Consider the following 21,696-nt stretch of genomic DNA (forward strand, 5'->3'; position numbering starts at 1 on the left):
ATACTGTCTTACCCACCCCTTATTCTCAGCAGCCCTAAGAGGTGTAGCTGATTCGGTAACTTCGACATACAACTCTACGTCTTTTTTACCAAAATCATACACCTCTCGGCCGTGCTGCTTCCTCCTAAACTCTTCGTCATAGATCCGCCAGCCGGGACCGACGTAAGAGGTGTAGAGTTTATGAATAAGAAACTGGTATCTCACCAGGTTCACATATTCATCTGGATGTGTCTCTAAATAACAGGCCGCAAAAATAAGTATGCCTCTAACCCAGTTATTATAAGTGCGAAAGGCATCCTCGCTAGCGGGTCCTTTCTTCCTTGCGGCTAGGAGGGCCCGCCTATCTTTGCTTGTTAAAGCAAAGATATCTACATAGTGCCCTTTTCTGATCCTATCCCTAGCCCTAGGACGCAAACCCCGCTTAACTGCGGTGTTCGTCACTGCACTGCATCGGACTCGACCGATACATTAGAGGATCCGGAGCTATGGGACCTATATTCTCTACGCCTCTTCCGCCTCCGTCTCCTCACGACGCCGTCCGAAGATGACTTATCTTCGGAAGACGTCGATGCCAACGAGGAATCCGAGGTTTCATTTCTGCGCCGTCTCTTCCGAGACTTTGCAGATCTTTTTCGCCTAGCTTTCTTCTCTACGGATGAATCCTCAGACCCACCACTGCTAGCCCCAGCATTATCATCATTTGTCCAGTCAGGATCATTTGTGGACTCACCAGTATCAGATGATGCTGCCCTCCTTCTTCCACGTACACCCCTTCCTTGACTTGACGATGGTCCTTCCATGGCTTGCTCCGCGGGATCTTGACCTGTCAATAGAGGTTCGTTAACAACCCCCATCACAGTTGGGACATTCGTCGATACCCTTTCCGCTGAGGAAATGGCATTTCCCCCTCGCGCCGCAGTAATAGTCGGAGCTATCGCTTTGGCTATGAGGTCAGATACTGACTCCAGAGTTGCCGAAGGGGCAGTGTCCCCCTGCCCACCTGGCCCGGTGGTTAACAGAGGAGCCACTGCCGACACCACTGCTGCGCATATAGATGTAAGCGCCGATGTGTCTAATGACACAGTGTTACCCTCCGTGTTCCTCCCTGCAACCGCGTCCGCATATGAGCGACCCGGTTGCCTCCTGGCCCCTTGTGGCACCCTATTGATCTCCTTAGCCTTCTCCGCGACCAACCTTCTCCTCGCTGCCCGTCTAGATCTGGCGTTAGAATTTCTAACCCCCTCTACCGGATTCATTTCTGAATCACTTTGTTGGTCCCCGTCACTACCCCCACCTTCTTCGTTTGAACCAGCAAAGGGGCCTTGCTCTCGCGGACCGGATTCGCTGCTCTGCGAACCCACTTCACCTGAGTCACTGCTTGAGGATCCGGATTCAGCCGAATCCTCGCTATTAGCCTGCCACGTAGCTACGGCCGATTTAAACATTGCAAATTCGGCTTCAGTTAGCTTATGCCTCATGTCCTCAATAAATTTTCCCCTGGGGTTGCTATCATAACTAATGCCACCAGATGGCGCTGCTCCCTCATTCCTATTCATCCCTTTACCTTGGGACCTCCTGCCATTACCCCTTCTTACAGCAGAGGGCGCTCCAGGCATAGAAGTGCCTGCAACACCCTCTGCACTGTCTGTGGCTTCACCCCTGCGGCCAGTTCTTCCCCTGGCGGCCATTACACCCTCAGTGCTCATAGGCACTGCACCCCCCTTTTTTGTTTTTATTTCGCGCTCCGGTCCCTCGACCGTCGCGCCGCGACTTCACTACTTTTGCTGCTTGTAGCTCGGATGCGGGTCCGGAGTGACTCCTGGCACCCGCATCCCTCTTTCCTGATGCGGCGGAGGCTTCAGGCCTAGCGCCTGAGCTCCGCCGCGTGACGCTGCTTGATACAGCGGGGACGGGTGTCGGCTTAGACGCGCTAGCCGCTCGCCCCCTCGCGCGTGACTGGCGTGAGGTCCCGCCTGCACTCCGGCAGCCCTCCGGCGAGGAGAGGGGGATAGCCCCCGCTCATCGCCTCTGCAGGGAGGCCTAGCTCTGGCCCTGGTCGACTCCCCAGCCTCGCCTAGCGCAGCATATCTAGCGGGAGCCCCCGCAGTGCGCTTAGGCCTGGCTGACATAGCAAAACCAGAAATCAGTTTTAGGCTAGTATAGAAAGAGGGAAAGATTTTAAAGTGGTGATGATAGTTTAGTTTTAGGCTAGTATAGAAAGAGGGAAAGATTTTAAAGTGGTGATGATAGTTTAGCAGTAAAAGTATAGGTAAATGTGGTGAGAGAGAAAAGATATAGGTAGAGAGAATATAAGAAATATGCCAATATGTTTTCCTCAAGGGGTAACCCCTTCACAAATGAGGAGCTGCTGGCGTTGGTCCAAGTAATGGACCAGCGCCTGGGGCCCAGGGGCCCATATGTTTCTAATCAAGATAAACGGCGGGCGTATAACGCTGCCTGCCTCTTAATCTACTGCCGGACCGGCGTCCGCAGAAGCCTGGGGCAGGTTCAGTGGCGCTGGTCTGACCTGCAGCGGAGGCAGCCACAGCTGCTATGTTCCATTCGGCGCCATATTGCCCGATGTAAGTATATAATTTTCAAATATGTATGCGTTTTGTAGCCATGAGTTCTGTAGTTTTAAAACATGTGCATGAGTATATGGGGTGTATATGGGGGGGTGTATGGGGTGTATATGGGGGGTATATGTAATCCCTCTGTTTTGGGGTATATCAATTAGTTGGCATGATAAATGTATTAAATTAAATAGATAATTTGTAATGTTATGAGCATGACTAATGTGAATTTTTCTTTCCCCCATTTTTATGAAACCCAACCTTCGATTTCTATGCCATCAACATGAACATTTCAGCACGCGCCAGGGCACGCATGGACGCCCGGGAGGAGGCAGCCCGGGAGGAGGCAACCCGGGAGGAGGTAGAGGAGGATGAGGAAGGCCGGGAGAAGGAAGAGGAGGAGGAGGAAGGCCGGGAGGAGGAAGAGGAGGAAGGCCGGGAGGCCGGGAGGAAGAGGAGGCGGAGGAAGGCCGGGAGGAGGAAGAGGAGGAGGAGGAAGGCCGGGAGGAGGAAGAGGAGGAGGAGGAGACATTGGGGCCTGCTGGAGCCCACCCCATATCTACCTCCCCTTCCCCCACCCACAGCATACATTCATCCAAGAAGGAGGAATTTATTTTATGTTATATAATATGAACAGTATGTGTGTGTTAACATATTAGTTTTTAGTACTGTGTTTACAGCATACCCTTCTTCAATGTAGTTGAAAAATGTATGTGGCCTTCACACATAACTCACAACTTCTTATTATGTACAAATACAACAAACATTTGTGTATATTATATATTCAATATATTTTTTTCCCCTTCACTACAGACACTGAACAGCACCAGGAAGATGTGGCCCAGATTTTATGTGAAATTTTCCTCACCCTTTTGTATTTAAATCTCCTGTTTGGCCGACTAGAGGCCCTCCTTTAATTTTTTTTTTTTTATTATTATTATGTTTACAAAAAATAAAAGGTTATGTTCAGTTAGAAGTTGCATGTGTTTTAAATCAGAAATGTGTTATAGGGTTTATAAGGGCAGGTACATACAGATCTGTAAGGTAACTTATATTTGTAATTTCAGGTGAGGGGTAACGATTGCTGTGTGAATGTGTGTGTTTTTGAGTTAAATAACACATAGTCAAAATGCATGAATGTTTAATGTGGTAAGATTACAACATCACACATAACATCAGGGTAGGTATACATGTTAAAAATTCGGATCACACTAATTATGAACATAATTTAGTACAAACACCAACATAACTTTATTTAAAAGTAAATTGCAATGTGGAGACACATAGATAGTGATTAAAATGCAACATTAGACCATAAAATATATACATGTAAGGAGGGTTAAAATGTATTATTTTTAGGCTGTTCATTAAGGTAGACAATTGAGGTAATAGAAAACAATAATTGATTAACAAATAGAATAATTATTTTAATTGTCTTAATCATAGTTGAAAGGCTAGATTAGCAGGGCCATATATGTGAAGGGTATGCCAGCGTGCACGGACGTACGCTCACTCTCACGAGCGGTGACATACGCTGAGTTTTCCATTGAAAACAATAGAGACCCATCCGTGCACGGTGGCGTACGCTCAGATAGCCGCAAGAAGTCGGTGGGAAGACGGACGAGAGACGTCCGTAAACGGTGGCGTACGCTCTTCCTTGCGGCTAGGAGGGCCCGCCTATCTTTGCTTGTTAAAGCAAAGATATCTACATAGCGCCCTTTTCTGATCCTATCCCTAGCCCTAGGACGCAAACCCCGCTTAACAGCGGTGTTCGCGCACTGCACTGCATCGGACTCGACCGATACATTAGAGGATCCGGAGCTATGGGACCTATATTCTCTACGCCTCTTCCGCCTCCGTCTCCTCATGACGCCGTCCGAAGATGACTTATCTTCGGAAGACGTCGATGCCAACGAGGAATCCGAGGTTTCATTTCTGCGCCGTCTCTTCCGAGACTTTGCAGATCTTTTTCGCCTAGCTTTCTTCTCTACGGATGAATCCTCAGACCCACCACTGCTAGCCCCAGCATTATCATCATTTGTCCAGTCAGGATCATTCGTGGACTCACCAGTATCAGATGATGCTGCCCTCCTTCTTCCACGTACACCCCTTCCTTGACTTGACGATGGTCCTTCCATGGCTTGCTCCGCGGGATCTTGACCTGTCAATAGAGGTTCGTTAACAACCCCCATCACAGTTGGGACATTCGTCGATACCCTTTCCGCTGAGGAAATGGCATTTCCCCCTCGCGCCGCAGTAATAGTCGGAGCTATCGCTTTGGCTATGAGGTCAGATACTGACTCCAGAGTTGCCGAAGGGGCAGTGTCCCCCTGCCCACCTGGCCCGGTGGTTAACAGAGGAGCCACTGCCGACACCACTGCTGCGCATATAGATGTAAGCGCCGATGTGTCTAATGACACAGTGTTACCCTCCGTGTTCCTCCCTGCAACCGCGTCCGCATATGAGCGACCCGGTTGCCTCCTGGCCCCTTGTGGCACCCTATTGATCTCCTTAGCCTTCTCCGCGACCAACCTTCTCCTCGCTGCCCGTCTAGATCTGGCGTTAGAATTTCTAACCCCCTCTACCGGATTCATTTCTGAATCACTTTGTTGGTCCCCGTCACTACCCCCACCTTCTTCGTTTGAACCAGCAAAGGGGCCTTGCTCTCGCGGACCGGATTCGCTGCTCTGCGAACCCACTTCACCTGAGTCACTGCTTGAGGATCCGGATTCAGCCGAATCCTCGCTATTAGCCTGCCACGTAGCTACGGCCGATTTAAACATTGCAAATTCGGCTTCAGTTAGCTTATGCCTCATGTCCTCAATAAATTTTCCCCTGGGGTTGCTATCATAACTAATGCCACCAGATGGCGCTGCTCCCTCATTCCTATTCATCCCTTTACCTTGGGACCTCCTGCCATTACCCCTTCTTACAGCAGAGGGCGCTCCAGGCATAGAAGTGCCTGCAACACCCTCTGCACCGTCTGTGGCTTCACCCCTGCGGCCAGTTCTTCCCCTGGCGGCCATTACACCCTCAGTGCTCATAGGCACTGCACCCCCCTTTTTGTTTTTATTTCGCGCTCCGGTCCCTCGACCGTCGCGCCGCAACTTCACTACTTTTGCTGCTTGTAGCTCGGATGCGGGTCCGGAGTGACTCCTGGCACCCGCATCCCTCTTTCCTGATGCGGCGGAGGCTTCAGGCCTAGCGCCTGAGCTCCGCCGCGTGACGCTGCTTGATACAGCGGGGACGGGTGCCGGCTTAGACGCGCTAGCCGCTCGCCCCCTCGCGCGTGACTGGCGTGAGCGGGTTGCCGGAGGGATTCCTGAGCCTCCGGCAGCACCGCCACGCCGCCCTGACCTGCTGTGCAGACCCTTGTCAACCGCCGGAGCGGGCGGTCCCGCCTGCACTCCGGCAGCCCTCCGGCGAGGAGAGGGGGATAGCCCCCGCTCATCGCCTCTGCAGGGAGGCCTAGCTCTGGCCCTGGTAGACTCCCCAGCCTCGCCTAGCGCAGCATATCTAGCGGGAGCCCCCGCAGTGCGCTTAGGCCTGGCTGACATAGCAAAACCAGAAATCAGTTTTAGGCTAGTATAGAAAGAGGGAAAGATTTTAAAGTGGTGATGATAGTTTAGTTTTAGGCTAGTATAGAAAGAGGGAAAGATTTTAAAGTGGTGATGATAGTTTAGCAGTAAAAGTATAGGTAAATGGGGTGAGAGAGAAAAGAGATAGGTAGAGAGAATATAAGAAATATTATATCTCTATACAGGCTAATAATTGTCTGTACTCAACAGTCCAACGTTTCCTGAAGCAAGAGGCAGAATCTTCTGGAAGCAAGAACATCACCCCATCAATCTCCACCTCTGACCTCAAGCAGCCTATCCTGAACCGTCATTCTAATCAGCCAACCCGTCAATCAAGATAAGCCGAACCCCCGGGCCCAGATCCAGTGTGTGAGCTAAGGATTCCTGCCAATAGCCAGGTGAGTTTATGCTGTTTTCAGCCAGACAAGCTGGCTTCTACAGTCTTACACCAACATGTTGTATGTGCCTTGTTATCAGCGTATGTATTAGTAGATGGTTGCGTGTATAATTTTTCGCACACTGTATATACAGTATGTCTCTCTCTACATTGAAAGCATACTGTATGTTATGGTGTGCATATCGGAATGGTCCGCAAAAGTTTTTATTCGCATACATATCGTTAATGTAAGATGGATTAATAAAGTTAATAATAAAAAAAAACTCGGTTTTAGACCAATCAGCAACCACCAAAAGTTATATATGTACCTGCAATTAATAACTGCGCCATTGCCAATATGTTTTCCTCAAGGGGTAACCCCTTCACAAATGAGGAGCTGCTGGCGTTGGTCCAAGTAATGGACCAGCGCCTGGGGCCCAGGGGCCCATATGTTTCTAATCAAGATAAGCGGCGGGCGTATAATGCTGCCTGCCTCTTAATCTACTGCCGGACCGGCGTCCGCAGAAGCCTGGGGCAGGTTCAGCGGCGCTGGTCTGACCTGCAGCGGAGGCAGCCACAGCTGCTATGTTCCATTCGGCGCCATATTGCCCGATGTAAGTATATAATTTTCAAATATGTATGCGTTTTGTAGCCATGAGTTCTGTAGTTTTAAAACATGTGCATGAGTATATGGGGTGTATATGGGGGGTATATGGGGTGTATATGGGGGGTGTATGGGGGGTATATGGGGGGTATATGTAATCCCTCTGTTTTGGGGTATATCAATTAGTTGGCATGATAAATGTATTCAATTAAATAGATAATTTGTAATGTTATGAGCATGACTAATGTGAATTTTTCTTTCCCCCATTTTTATGAAACCCAACCTTCGATTTCTATGCCATCAACATGAACATTTCAGCACGCGCCAGGGCACGCATGGACGCCCGGGAGGAGGCAGCCCGGGAGGAGGCAACCCGGGAGGAGGTAGAGGAGGATGAGGAAGGCCGGGAGAAGGAAGAGGAGGAGGAGGAAGGCCGGGAGGAGGAAGAGGAGGAAGGCCGGGAGGAAGAGGAGGCGGAGGAAGGCCGGGAGGAGGAAGAGGAGGAGGAGGAAGGCCGGGAGGAGGAAGAGGAGGAGGAGGAGACATTGGGGCCTGCTGGAGCCCACCCCATATCTACCTCCCCTTCCCCCACCCACACCCCCACCCCACCCACACCCCTACCTCCACCCCCTCCCCACCCCATTTCCAACCCCCCTACACCTCCCCACCACCCACCCCCAAACCTTTCCAATCCCCACTCCAACCCACTACCTCTATCCCAACTCCAATCCCATCCCCCTTGCTCCTGACCCCCCAAACCACCGGACACCCAAACAGCGGTGAGCAGGATGGCTCAATTAGCCGTAAATAAATAATGTGCCTAATGTTTACCTACACATTTCTACACATAAACAATCACAACAACCACATATGTGTATCCAACATCATCATTAGTTGCAACATATCACTGCAGGTCGACCATGAGGTGTGGCCTGTCCTTCTCCAGGAACAAGGGTCCCCTTGGTGTTTTTTTTGAGTGTGGCCATGCCTCACCCCATGAATAATTGACATAACAGTACATCCAATGACATATCCGACATTAGTGGTGTTGTAGTTATGTGGATCCAGGTGTTGTGTAACTCCACTTCCCAGCATGATGTGCAACATTCATTTATAGATTGTTTTGTTAATAGTATGTGAGGCCATGCGGATGCATGCTTTACATACATAGCTTTAGGCCTATAATTTATACAGCAATGTCCTAAATTTTAATTAGTAAGGAGTGCTTAAGCCCCATCAATGTCATTACCCTTAAATAGCACAGCCTAATTGTGAGGTTAGAGGTGAGTCCCCCCCAAAAAAACTACCAATTGGGATACAGCATACATTCATCCAAGAAGGAGGAATTTATTTAATGTTATATAATATGAACAGTATGTGTGTGTTAACATATTAGTTTTTAGTACTGTGTTTACAGCATACCCTTCTTCAATGTAGTTGAAAAATGTATGTGGCCTTCACACATAACTCACAACTTCTTATTATGTACAAATACAACAAACATTTGTGTATATTATATAATCAATATATTTTTCCCCCTTCACTACAGACACTGAACAGCACCAGGAAGATGTGGCCCAGATTTTATGTGAAATTTTCCTCACCCTTTTGTATTTAAATCTCCTGTTTGGCCGACTGGAGGCCCTCCTTTAATTTTTTTTTTAAATTACTATGTTTACAAAAAATAAAAGGTTATGTTCAGTTAGAAGTTGCATGTGTTTTAAATCAGAAATATGTTATAGGGTTTGTAAGGGCAGGTACATACAGATCTGTAAGGTAACTTATATTTGTAATTTCAGGTGAGGGGTAACGATTGCTGTGTGAATGTGTGTGTTTTTGAGTTAAATAACACATAGTCAAAATGCATGAATGTTTAATGTGGTAAGATTACAACATCACACATAACATCAGGGTAGGTATACATGTTAAAAATTCGGATCACACTAATTATGAACATAATTTAGTACATACACACAAACACCAACATAACTTTATTTAAAAGTAAATTGCAATGTGGGGACACATAGATAGTGATTAAAATGCAACATTAGAACATAAAATATATACATGTAAGGAGGGTTAAAATGTATTATTTTTAGGCTGTTCATTAAGGTAGACAATTGAGGTAATAGAAAACAATAATTGATTAACAAATAGAATAGTTCTTTTAATTGTCTTAATCATAGTTGAAAGGCTAGATTAGCAGGGCCATATATGTGAAGGGTATGCCAGCGTGCATGGACGTACGCTCACTCTCACGAGCGGTGACATACGCTGAGTTTTCCATTGAAAACAATAGAGACCCGTCCGTGCATGGTGGCGTACGCTCAGATAGCAGCAAGAAGTCGGTGGGAAGACGGACGAGAGACGTCCGTAAACGGTGGCGTACGCTCTGTTGTACGCCAGTTGTCGGAGTCTAAACGGTGATCTGTCCGTGTACGTTGGCGTACGCTCAATTGTACGCCACTCCCCTTTGTCGGTGTTTGTGACCGTCCGTATGCGGCTGTTTTGTGGGTGGACTTTCGCTCACCGGCCGCGTACGGGGAACGTACGCTGATATGGAACGTACGTACGTTTGGCCGCCGCAACCAGAATAAGGTCCATACATACTGAGTGTGCTCGGCACATATCCGTCATCACTCAGTTAGACAAAGAAATCTCAAATTTGCTGAAACCCTGCTCACAGTTAAGGAAGACTTAACCCCCGACCTCCATCACCTGGGCTATGCAAGTCATTGTGCTGCATCTGTGGGGTCGGCCCTTCCCTTCTGTTCTGGCCACGGCGGTCAACTATAAAGAGCAGGACCGCACCAGGAGACACAATCCACAGCAGTTGCCGGATCTGTTGCCTGGCACCCTCTCCACCCATGAGACGGCTGACACTGGTTCAAATGTATTAAGCCTTAACAAGAGATAAAGTGGAAGGTGATAAAGGACCAGCCAATCATCTCCTAACTGTCATATCTTAAACCTAGCCTGTATCTTGGCAGTTAGTAGCTGATTGGCTTGTACATTTATCTCTCTTTAACAGCCTCTAATTTATCTCTTGTTAAGGCTTAATACACACTATATATGCGGGAGGTGCGATGCGATCTGATGCGATGCGATCCCCTGGGGCTAAGAGAGCAGTGAATAAATTACATAGGAAAATCGGATCGCATCGCATCACACGGCCGTTACAATGGCCCATGCAATGTGATGCGATTTCCCTACGGTGACGTACGTAGGAAACTTGGCGCCGTGATAACACACAAGTACCCATTATTTTTGTGATGAAGTGCAGTTTTTTACGTCAGTTTCTGTGACAGTTGTGACAGATTTGAAATCTAAGTGAAGGATGGGGAATGAGGAGTTACCACATTGGCTGTTACACAATAGACATAAGACATAATAGATATCAATGAAATTATAACATGTAGAAGGAATCATTAGACTAGATAACCTAAAGTGTTTGCTAGGGAAAATTGTTATAAAACAATCTGGAATAAGACTAAATAACTTTAATTGGGTAGGTGGTTTGCAATTGCTTCTTTCCCTTCTGACCTCCACAGTCCACATTGCACTAAACATTGCATTATTACTGTATGTCGCAGTCCTTCTACTTATTGCTATTAACATGTATTTCTAGAACACCAGCATGTTCTGTTGAACTTTAGAATCAGGAACAAACCAGTAATAAGGGCATTTATAGACAGACAGACCGACAGGGACAGATGCACAGGTGGAGGCATTGGCAATGCTGTAAATCTGAGCATGTCTCCAATTTGTATAGCACTCGTCCAGATTTTTACTGCTTGGAGACGAAAGGCAGATTCAGAGTCATGTTCTGTGATTTGTGGTGGGTGAATCTGGGATACAACAGGAGGGTGGATAAGCAGAAGTTGCCGTGTCGATGAAAGCGATCAAATCTAAATCCGCCGGAGGCCAGTGGTGCATCTAAAGACGTGACACACTGACGTTGGTAGATACCAGTGAGTGGATCATATCAGCTTTTGTTTGGATCAAGCTTTCTGCTGTGCTGCTCGAAGGATTTGTGCCGTTTCTCTTTCAGGGTCCTCGTACCACAGCAAAGGGACAGAGAACCCCCTCAAAACCCAGCACTGAAAAGACATTTAAATAGCAATAATTATATTTATTGTGCACATTGTCACGCTAATATAGTATAAAGTAACAGAACCATACACTGGTAATACAACAAAATAAAAACAGTGGCATATAAGGTCGACATATATATATTTCTCAATATTTACTTTAAACACGTACTAGCCATATTGCGTCTGCCTATAAATCACAGTAACTTCCACATTATCTATATATTAATTGAAATAGTATACTTAAATCTTAACAGTTAAACTTAACATAAAAAAAAAAAAAAACTCAAACACCCATTGTAACTTTTGTTTGTCTTTACATTGGAGCCTAATAATAATAATAATAATAATAATCATAAAAGATTACAAATTCCCAAGTATTTAGTATAATTTAAGTATTTTAGGTGATACAGTTGTGTTCATAAGTTTACATACCCTAGCAGAATTTGTGATTTTCTGGCCATTTGTCAGAGAATATGAATGATAACTCACAAACTTTTCTTTCACTCATGGTTAGTGGTTGGGTGAAGCTATTTATTGTCAAACAACTGTGTTCTCTTTTTAAATCAAATGACAACAGAAACTACCAAAATGACCCTGATCAAAAGTTTTATCTACCCCTGTTCTTAATACCGTGTATTGCCCCCTTTAACATCAATGACAGCTTGAAGTATTTTGTGGTAGTTGTGGATGAGGCTCTTTACTTTCTCAGATGTAAAGCTCAGTGGTGTAACTATAGCTCCGCAGCCCCCGCGGTGGCGGGGGGGCGCAGAGAAATTGGGGTCGCCGCCGGGGGGGCTGCGGGGCTATAGTTACCCGCGGTCTGCGTCTCGCCCGGCTCTCTGTCAGGACCTCCCTGACGTCATGGTCCCGGCCGGCTCCTGCTGCAATGAAAACAGCCATTTTCTAAGAGTCCGTTTTCATTGTAGCAGCAGGAGCCGGCCGGGACCGTGACGTCAGGAAGGTCCCGACAGAGAGCCGGGCGAGATGACGCAGACCGCGGGTAAGAAGGGGGGGCAGGTTAGGTGGGGGGCGCCGAATAAACGTGCGGCGGGGGGGGGGGGCGCTGAATAGTTAGTTACGCCCCTGGTAAAGCTGCCCATTCTTCTTGGCAAAAAGTATCCAGTTACTGTAAATTCTTTGGCTGTCTTGCATGAACTGCGTGTTTGAGATCTCCCCAAAGTGGCTCAATAATATTGAGGTCAGAAGTCGGAGATGGCCACTCGAGAACCACTTTATTCTGCTGTAGCCAATGACAGGTCGACTTGACCTTGTGTTTTGGATCATTGTCATGTTGGAATGTCAAAGTACGTCTCATGAACAGCTTCCGGGCTGATGAGTGAAAATTTTCCTCCAGTATTTTCTGATACTGCGGAGAAGATCATCAGGACAGACCTTCCCTCTGTCCAGGACCTGTACCTGTCCAGAGCAAAAAAGCAGGCAACAAAGATAGTCAAGGGCCAACTACATCCTGGCCATGACTTGTTTAACCTGCTGCCATGCTACAGGGCTTATTCCCACCAGGTCCAACAGAAGCCTAAAAAGTTTCTTCCCTCAAGCGGTTCACCTGTTGACACATGAACTCCTGAACACTGTCTATTCGCGCCATAACCCTTTGCACATAATAACTTTCTGCATGACTGTACATGTTCCCCCACCTGTTTATATTGTTTATTGTTTATACTGTATGCTGTTTACTGTATGCTGTTACCCACCTGGCTGCTGTACAGCAAACCGAACACAAATTCTTAGTATATGCAAGTATACCTGGCCAATAAAACTGATTCTGATAACATGCTGCATTCATCTTGCCATCAATTTTGACCACGTTTCCAGTTTCACACATCCCCAAAACATCAGCGATCCACCTCCGTATTTCACATAGGGCTTGTTGACTCCTCTCCAAATGTAACATTTATGGTTAAATTTTGGTCTCATCACTCCAAAGGACTTTGTTCTAGAAGTTTTGAGGCTTGTCTCTGTGCTGTTTGGAGTATTGTAAGCTGTATGCTTTGTGGCATTTGCGTAGTAATGGCTAACTTCTGGCGAATCGACCATGTAACCCATTTTTCTTCAAATGCCTCCTTATTGTGCATCTTGAAACAACCACACCACTTTTTTTCAGAGAGTCCTGTATTTCAGCTGAAATTATTTGTGGATTTTACTCTGCATCCCGAACATTTTTCCTGGCAGTTGTGGCTGAAACTTTTGTTGGTCTACCTGACCGTGATTTGGTTTCCACAGAATCCCTCAATTTCCACTTCTTAATTAGAGTTTGAACACTGCTGATTGGCATTCTCATGGCGGACTGAGGAAGCCACAGGCGAAACGCGTCCCCGCCACTGCCAGCCGTACATGCACGGACCATCCTCTGCTTTGCACACCGTCAGAGTAGCAGAGAAGTTACCCTCCAGCTGCCGCATCCAGGAAACGCTGTCCCCGGCTGGGGAATACAAGCGTACACAGGAGGTAACTCACGCCGCAGCTCAGCTGAGCTTGCGAGCGTCAGAGATTGTAGGTTTACACCAAGTGGAACACACTGCTTTATTGAGGTACCTGATGCAATGTGATTTATTGTAATGAGGAGCATGACTTTTTTTCACTTACATGCTCAATGTATCTATGTGGATTAATAATGGCAATGTGCTTATGCAGACGGGATATGTGTTAGTTATTGGATTGATTATATTCACTAGTGCTTTGGCCGTTTATTAAACTCACATAGCCAAAACACCGGTAATAAGCCTGCACCTGCTCAGAACAGAACCAGGCTATTATAGCGAACCTTTATAGATTGGTCCATTATCCTTTATGGATTGAATTCAGGCTAACTCATACAGTTATTTGTTTGCAGCTTCTGGTTTTCTGTCGGTAGCATAACCTCTCATCTAACGTAGCAGACACGGCGTAATGGTCTGTTCTTTTGGTTTATTCTTTAACTGTGTTAATAGTCACAGCAGCTCCTTGATATATTTATTTGAATAGTCACAGCAGCTTCTCGATATATTCATTTGACAACAGCATATACCTGTCCTACGCTTATATTTGTGTGGTTACAGTGTAACTTTTGATGCTAGATATATGTATGTGCTATCTCCAGCTGATATGTCATTGTGCACTTATCTGACCTCTCACTAAACGGATAGTTTAATAAAACAATATATAGAGTGTCATTAAATGCATTTATGTAACATTCCCCAGTGCAAATGTTACTTTTGTCTGAGTACATGCACACAATTTATACTGTATCCATTTTAGACAACATAGTAGCGATTTAACATCCTAGGAACTGACTGTCTCATACACAAACCATTGAACTTTCTGCAAACCCCACCAGGTGGTAATTTATTCAATTAAGGAAATACCAATTGATTGGTTGTGATCCGGTACACACTGGGACATCCAGAGCTGTGCTGGATGTCACCCACCCAGTGTAAAAAAGTATAGAGTACCTGGAGGAGATTACTACTGTCTAATCTAATTCTTATACATTTTTTTCCCCCCTTTGTTACACTCCTACTTTTCTCTTATATAAATCTTTTTTCCAATGTTGGTTAGGCAGCCATTCAGTTGGGACTCTCTCATCAGTGATTCGATGCTTGCAGATCTCTGAAAGCAGAAGCCCAATTGATTGGTCAACTGGCAACTTACTACTGGGATTCACTTTTTTCAAAAACACTCTCTCATCCATCCAGCCCGTAGTGTCTCCCTGCAATACTGCAAAGCACCAGGGTGACTCACGAAGCTGAATTGGAAAGCAGAAGTGCACTATATCCTAACTCCCTTATAACAACCAACCTGGCATTTTTTACTTGACACTCAGTCCATTAGGTTACCTAAACCCCCCCCTAGAGGCCAGAATCCAGCAGAGTCTGGAGGGGGCCAGTTCACCAGCCAGAGAGGAGACTCTTGGCGAACTGACTGGTTGGTAACTCAGACGGGTTAATCTACAGTAGATGTTCAGGAGCCACCGGTTGTAGGAGAACTACTCACGGGGTTATTCTTTTTCATTCTTTAAATACTATACAGGGTTTTTCTCCTCTCCACCTGATCATAAGGGGTAGTAACTGGCTCTGCATTACAATTGAAGAGCATGAGAGATGGTCAGAGCTGAAGCGGCTGAGCCATCAGTTGATATTTTGCTGAGGCAATTGATATTTGAAGTAATCTGGTACTATAGATAAATCGATATCTTGTTGAGGTTATCAAATCTCAGAGTGCGACTGGAGATTGTGTTGCACAACAAGACAAGCGATTGGTATAGCTTGTCTCTTAATGTATGTCGGTCTATGTCTTGTCTCAATGTTATATGTGAATTCAGATTTCTGATGGACAGTCAATTGAATATGTATCGAATGACTGATTGTAAATTAATTATTGCTCCCAGTATTTTAGTGTAAGAAGCCTATTAAAGGTTATGTTTTAATGTATTAATCATATCGAATATTGAACAATAAAGAGTGCGCCCAAAAAGGCACATTTGTCTTTTGGTCTGCTTCTTGCAGACACCCCCCTTTTATTCAGTTACAAATACCCTAGCATCATTTGTGATTTTCTGGCCATTTGTCAGAGAATATGAATGATAACTCACAAACTTTTCTTTCACTCATGGTTAGTGGTTGGGTGAAGCCATTTATTGTCAAACAACTGTGTTCTCTTTTTAAATCAAATGACAACAGAAACTACCAAAATGACCCTGATCAAAAGTTTTATCTACCCCTGTTCTTAATACCGTGTATTGCCCCCTTTAACATCAATGACAGCTTAAAGTATTTTGTGGTAGTTGTGGATGAGGCTCTTTACTTTCTCAGATGGTAAAGCTCAGTGGCGTAACTATAGCACCGCAGTCCCCGCGGTGGAGGGGGGGGCGCAGAGAAATTGGGGGCGCCGCCGGGGGGGGGCTGCGGGGCTATAGTTACCCGCTGTCTGCGTCTCGCCTGGCTCTCTGTCGGGACCTTCCTGACGTCACGGTCCCGGCCGGCTCCTGCTGCAATGAAAACTGACAATTAGAAAATGTCTGCCCCCATACTGCAGACAGTTTTCTGTCTGCAGTATGGGGGCAGCCATTTTCTAAGAGTCCGTTTTCATTGTAGCAGCAGGAGCCGGCCGGGACCGTGACGTCAGGAAGGTCCCGACAGAGAGCCGGGCGAGACGACGCAGACCGCGGGTAAGAAGGGGGGGCAGGTTAGGTGGGTGGCGCCGAATAAACGTGCGGCGGGGGGCGCTGAATAGTTAGTTACGCCCCTGGTAAAGCTGCCCATTCTTCTTGGCAAAAAGTATCCAGTTACTGTAAATTCTTTGGCTGTCTTGCATGAACTGCGTGTTTGAGATCTCCCCAAAGTGGCTCAATAATATTGAGGTCAGAAGTCGGAGATGGCCACTCGAGAACCACTTTATTCTGCTGTAGCCAATGACAGGTCGACTTGACCTTGTGTTTTGGATCATTGTCATGTTGGAATGTCAAAGTACGTCTCATGCACAGCTTCCGGGCTGATGAGTGCAAATTTTCCTCCAGTATTTTCTGATACTGCGGAGAAGATCATCAGGACAGACCTTCCCTCTGTCCAGGACCTGTACCTGTCCAGAGCAAAAAAGCAGGCAACAAAGATAGTCAAGGGCCAACTACATCCTGGCCATGACTTGTTTAACCTGCTGCCACGCTACAGGGCTTATTCCCACCAGGTCCAACAGAAGCCTAAAAAATTTCTTCCCTCAAGCGGTTCACCTGTTGACACATGAACTCCTGAACACTGTCTAGTCGCGCCATAACCCTTTGCACATAATAACTTTCTGCATGACTGTACATGTTCCCCCACCTGTTTATATTGTTTATTGTTTATACTGTATGCTGTTTACTGTATGCTGTTACCCACCTGGCTGCTGTACAGCAAACCGAACACAAATTCTTAGTATATGCAAGTATACCTGGCCAATAAAACTGATTCTGATAACATGCTGCATTCATCTTGCCATCAATTTTGACCACGTTTCCAGTGCCTTTGTAGCTCACACATCCCCAAAACATCAGCGATCCACCTCCGTATTTCACATAGGGCTTGTTGACTCCTCTCCAAATGTAACATTTATGGTTAAATTTTGGTCTCATCACTCCAAAGGACTTTGTTCTAGAAGTTTTGAGGCTTGTCTCTGTGCTGTTTGGAGTATTGTAAGCTGTATGCTTTGTGGCATTTGCGTAGTAATGGCTAACTTCTGGCGAATCGACCATGTAACCCATTTTTCTTCAAATGCCTCCTTATTGTGCATCTTGAAACAACCACACCACTTTTTTTCAGAGAGTCCTGTATTTCAGCTGAAATTATTTGTGGATTTTACTCTGCATCCCGAACATTTTTCCTGGCAGTTGTGGCTGAAACTTTTGTTGGTCTACCTGACCGTGATTTGGTTTCCACAGAATCCCTCAATTTCCACTTCTTAATTAGAGTTTGAACACTGCTGATTGGCATTCTCAATTGCTTGGATATATTTTTATATCCCTTTCCTGTTTTATACAGCTCAATTACCTGCATAAGTCGACATGGACACAGCTTAAAGTGCACCGTCTCCCCTTGCATGGTTTGCTGCACTCACCATGCTTAGGGAATGGTGCCTCGCTACCAAGACCCCTGTCGACCTTGCAGCATGTCAACCTAGTGGTGTCGACCTAATGACTGTCGACCATCTTTAGGTCGGCCTACCGACTGTATCCCAGATCCAGGAGGTGGCTGCCTAGTGTCATTTTTGTTGAAGAGGTTTCGCTTCTAGCATAATCCCAACTTTCTCTGAGCAGCAATCTTTTTTTTCCAATGTTGTATGAGGGGCCATGTCTTTTTTTATACATCTGAAGCATTTTGTGAATTTTTTATTGTGTTTTTGAAAGTTGGTCTATGACATTTCCATCAAAATTGGCGTACACCAACTTGACATTGGACAGAGGTCTTGGGATCCAATAGGCATCCCAGACCATTTGCCATCCCTCTGTGAAGCATCCCTCTCTGAAGTTCTCATCCAAGTCCATCCAGCGGAAGGTCCTGAACATGCTCCCCATGCCCATGTTGTGCCTGGCATACACCTCTCTGTAGTTGGCTCCCAGATCTGACCACTCCATGTCCTCTACCCGCTCTATGTTATACAACTTTGTCATATCTTGCATCCCTGACCCACTTTGTGTAGTGGCAGGACCACTTTTTTGGGCCCCCGGGACTCCCCACAGGGTTAGGATTGGGGGGTTTTAGTGGCCGTGAACCTAATCTGGACCCAATCAAGCCACCATGCATTGGTTTCATCCAAATTGGTCCAACAATGTCCAAATGCATACCGGACAAACAAACATACAGACAAATAACAAACAAAAAAATTGTAAGATAAGAGATTTTGTAAGTGTTCTTTTAGTACTGGATTCTGCCACAAGGTGAGACATAGTAAACATATAGGGCGAGATTTAATAGTATGAGAGATTCAGAAAGAGAGATTTGGTAAGGAATCTCCAGTGGCACTCATTTACAATGCAAAGCCAGTTTGATTTTGAAGTGTAAATGATTGCCACTATAAAAAACAACTGGAGATTTCTTTCCAAATCTCTCACCTTCTGAATCTCTCATCCTATAAAATCACACCCATTATGTCTGGTAATCCATGGCACACATTATAAAGCTGTGCAATTGGAAACACTTTAGAGGTAGATCAATAAGAGTAATGTCTGTGAATTGTGCAAGGTGCAAATAGTTCAAGACTTACTACCATTGGCAGTTCCTACCTATGTTAAGTAGGGGAGCTGCTGCTGCCATGCTGCCACCGCCACTGGCCGAGTCCCAGCACCTGCACAATGAAGCTGGCAGGTGCTGCTTCTGCGCATGCACAAAATTGTTCGGTACTTGTGTAGTTTCACGGTGGCACTGGGATTGCATCGCACGCAAATCGCATGTGATTGCATGCAATTTGCGTGCGATGCAATGTACTTGTACTTGTGTAGTTTGACGGTGGCACTGCCCGTGCATCGAATGCAAACCGCATGTGATGCAATGCGATTTAGCACACCCCCACTCTCCACGTTTAGCACCCCCCACTATCCATGTCAACCCGAAGCATGGCGAGCGCAGTGAGCCCCGCAGGAGGACGCGGTGTGCGTCCACCCGACCTGTTCATACCCCACTATCCACGTCAGCGTGGAGTTGATTTTATAAAGTGTGGCGAGCGCAGCGAGGCGAGCAGATGCTGAAAATGAGACTGAAGCGTGGCAAGCGCAGCAAGCCCCGCAAGGGGACACGGAACACACGTCAATTGATCCACATCCCCTCGCGGGGCTTGCTGCACTTGCCACGCTTCAGGCTCATTTTCCACGTCAACTGGCAGGGCTCGTTTCGATCACCATGCTTCGGGCACAGTGGTTCGTTGCACTCGCCACACTTTATATAATAAACATCCTATAGGAAGCCAACTCGCAGTCTGGACTGGCAGTCCTGGAGGGAGGAATTACCACCCAATGGGACTGCCTATAGAGTGTGACTGACAGGTAGGACTTCCAATAGGAAGTCACTGCCAGTCACAGTGAAGCCAGAGCAGTCAAGGCCTGGCCTGGCTCTTTCCCGCAGTGGCAGATTTTATTGGGGGGCAGCAGTCCCGCAGCCCACAGGTAAAATCCGCCACTGCTCACCACTCCTGGTAACTTGTTACTACTCTGTCAAGTCCATTCACTTGCTGAAGCTGGTTGTCTCTCTTCAGCTACTTGGAAAGTTGCTTTAGCCAAACCACTAAATAGAGTTGATTTGAAGTACAATTGTAGTAGAACTATTCAAAAGGCAACAGCCTCCTGGACTCACCACAGCCCAGGATAGAAGAGAAAGGTTGCAGCTGGCTGACATGTATGTGCAGGGTCATTTATACCTGAGAATTGATCAACAACAATAATGCCCACAGTGTTGACATTGACAATATGAAATCATCGCCAGGTAACCTTCTATGGTTTGCACCTGTCAATGGTCATCCTTTAGGTAGCAGCAAATGGCCTAATCAGGAAATGGGTATGGCTGAGCTCTATTCTTGGTGTTGAGGAAAAATAGTTCTTCACTGACTCATGGTCATCAATAGTCAGTTTTGGGCTGAGTATACAGAATATGCCCTCTGCAGAATAGAGACCTAGAGCATGATGTAGACTTGGGAAACACTGGAGCATATATAAGCACTGTAATATGCTGGACAATGCTTCCACTGTGCACAACAGAGTAATATAAATTGGAGCCTTGTCGATCCAATAGAAGCAGGTCACAAGTGCTTATAAGTCAGCTAAGGGGCTTGAAGACCTAGAATAACATCCATTATGATCCTGCTCATATTCGGGGGAGAACTCACCAGGGAGTGAATGTCTAGCAGTGTTCTAGGAATTATGGTGGGAGATACAGATGGGCTCTCTGTTCTACTGACTCCCTCAGGTAGTGGTGCATTGCAAGTACAGTGGCTGTGTCCGGGTGCCATGGCTTTGCAAACAAGAGGAATTATTGAGGCAGTCAGAGAACAGCTGTGGGATGGATGTATTGGTAAGATTAACACTGCACTCCTGGAGGCATCTGCTTCTCTATGAATGGTCCCAAGTGGTAACTAACCACACAAGCTTAAGTGGGACGAGGCGCTCTACAACCACCATCTACGGTGAAAGCTGATCCTTCTGAACATAGGTAGAAACCGCTTGACCCAAAAGATAGAAATTAACTCTATTAGACAATCTGGTACAAGATCTCTAGTGAAGCTCATCTGGACAGCTCAGCAGGACACACACCCTACAATCATATGTAATGATTGTAAAACAAATGTAAGACTAAAAAACATTTTATGAAATGAGAACCTACTGATTTGCATTGTATTGTTTATTGAATTGCATTGTGGTTGCATTTTTGCCTTCAGTGAGGTCTGTCCGGATCTGAACTCAATACCGCAAAGTGCCGATATTAGATACTTTCCGCATGGGCAGGACCTATTCTGTGCATGCACGAATGAGTCCTGTAACACCGGACAGCATCAGACTGTTAATGACTTACTGTCAGATGCGGTTTGGGGTTGGGTAGGTGGCGTGATGGTCTTCATTTGTGAAAACAGGTGTGTGTTGCTGCCATTAAGGGGGAAGGAAGAAGACAGGATCGCAGTTGTAATAGAGGCCTCCTGCTGCATTTACATAAAGTGCTACCATTGCTAGATGCTTAACAACTCCCTTCACTTCTGAATTAGCTCCTTTATGCAATGCATTTTGTTTAATTGCAATGCATTTAGGACTATAGTAAACTAGTCATATCTATAAAATGGCACAAATGTATGATTTGGAGGTTATATTCCTGGTTTTGTATAATAAATCACTTAAAATATTAAGAATATTATAACATTTTTGTTATACAGTATAACAATAAATAAGTTTTGTGGAGCAATAGAATCTAGTACAAGAATTGGACACAGTATTAATAATTAACTCCATTGCCCAAATGTCTTAATG

At 46.0% G+C, this 21,696-nt stretch overlaps 1 protein-coding gene across 1 annotated transcript in view; it reads right to left on the reverse strand.

Moving 5' to 3' along the window:
* Nucleotides 1–8,987: 8,987 nt before the first annotated feature.
* LOC146057714 (retinol dehydrogenase 7-like) overlaps nt 8,988–21,696 on the reverse strand; it is a 61,683-nt gene continuing 48,974 nt past the window's right edge. The window contains exon 6 of the mRNA XM_083169307.1: nt 8,988–11,231. The gene's annotated coding sequence lies outside the window, so the exon portion shown is untranslated. The remainder of the gene's footprint in view (nt 11,232–21,696) is intronic.

This window comes from Crinia signifera, chromosome 2, assembly GCF_055691185.1.
Source record: "Crinia signifera chromosome 2, ASM5569118v1, whole genome shotgun sequence".
In the NCBI taxonomy this organism is placed as follows: domain Eukaryota; kingdom Metazoa; phylum Chordata; class Amphibia; order Anura; family Myobatrachidae; genus Crinia; species Crinia signifera.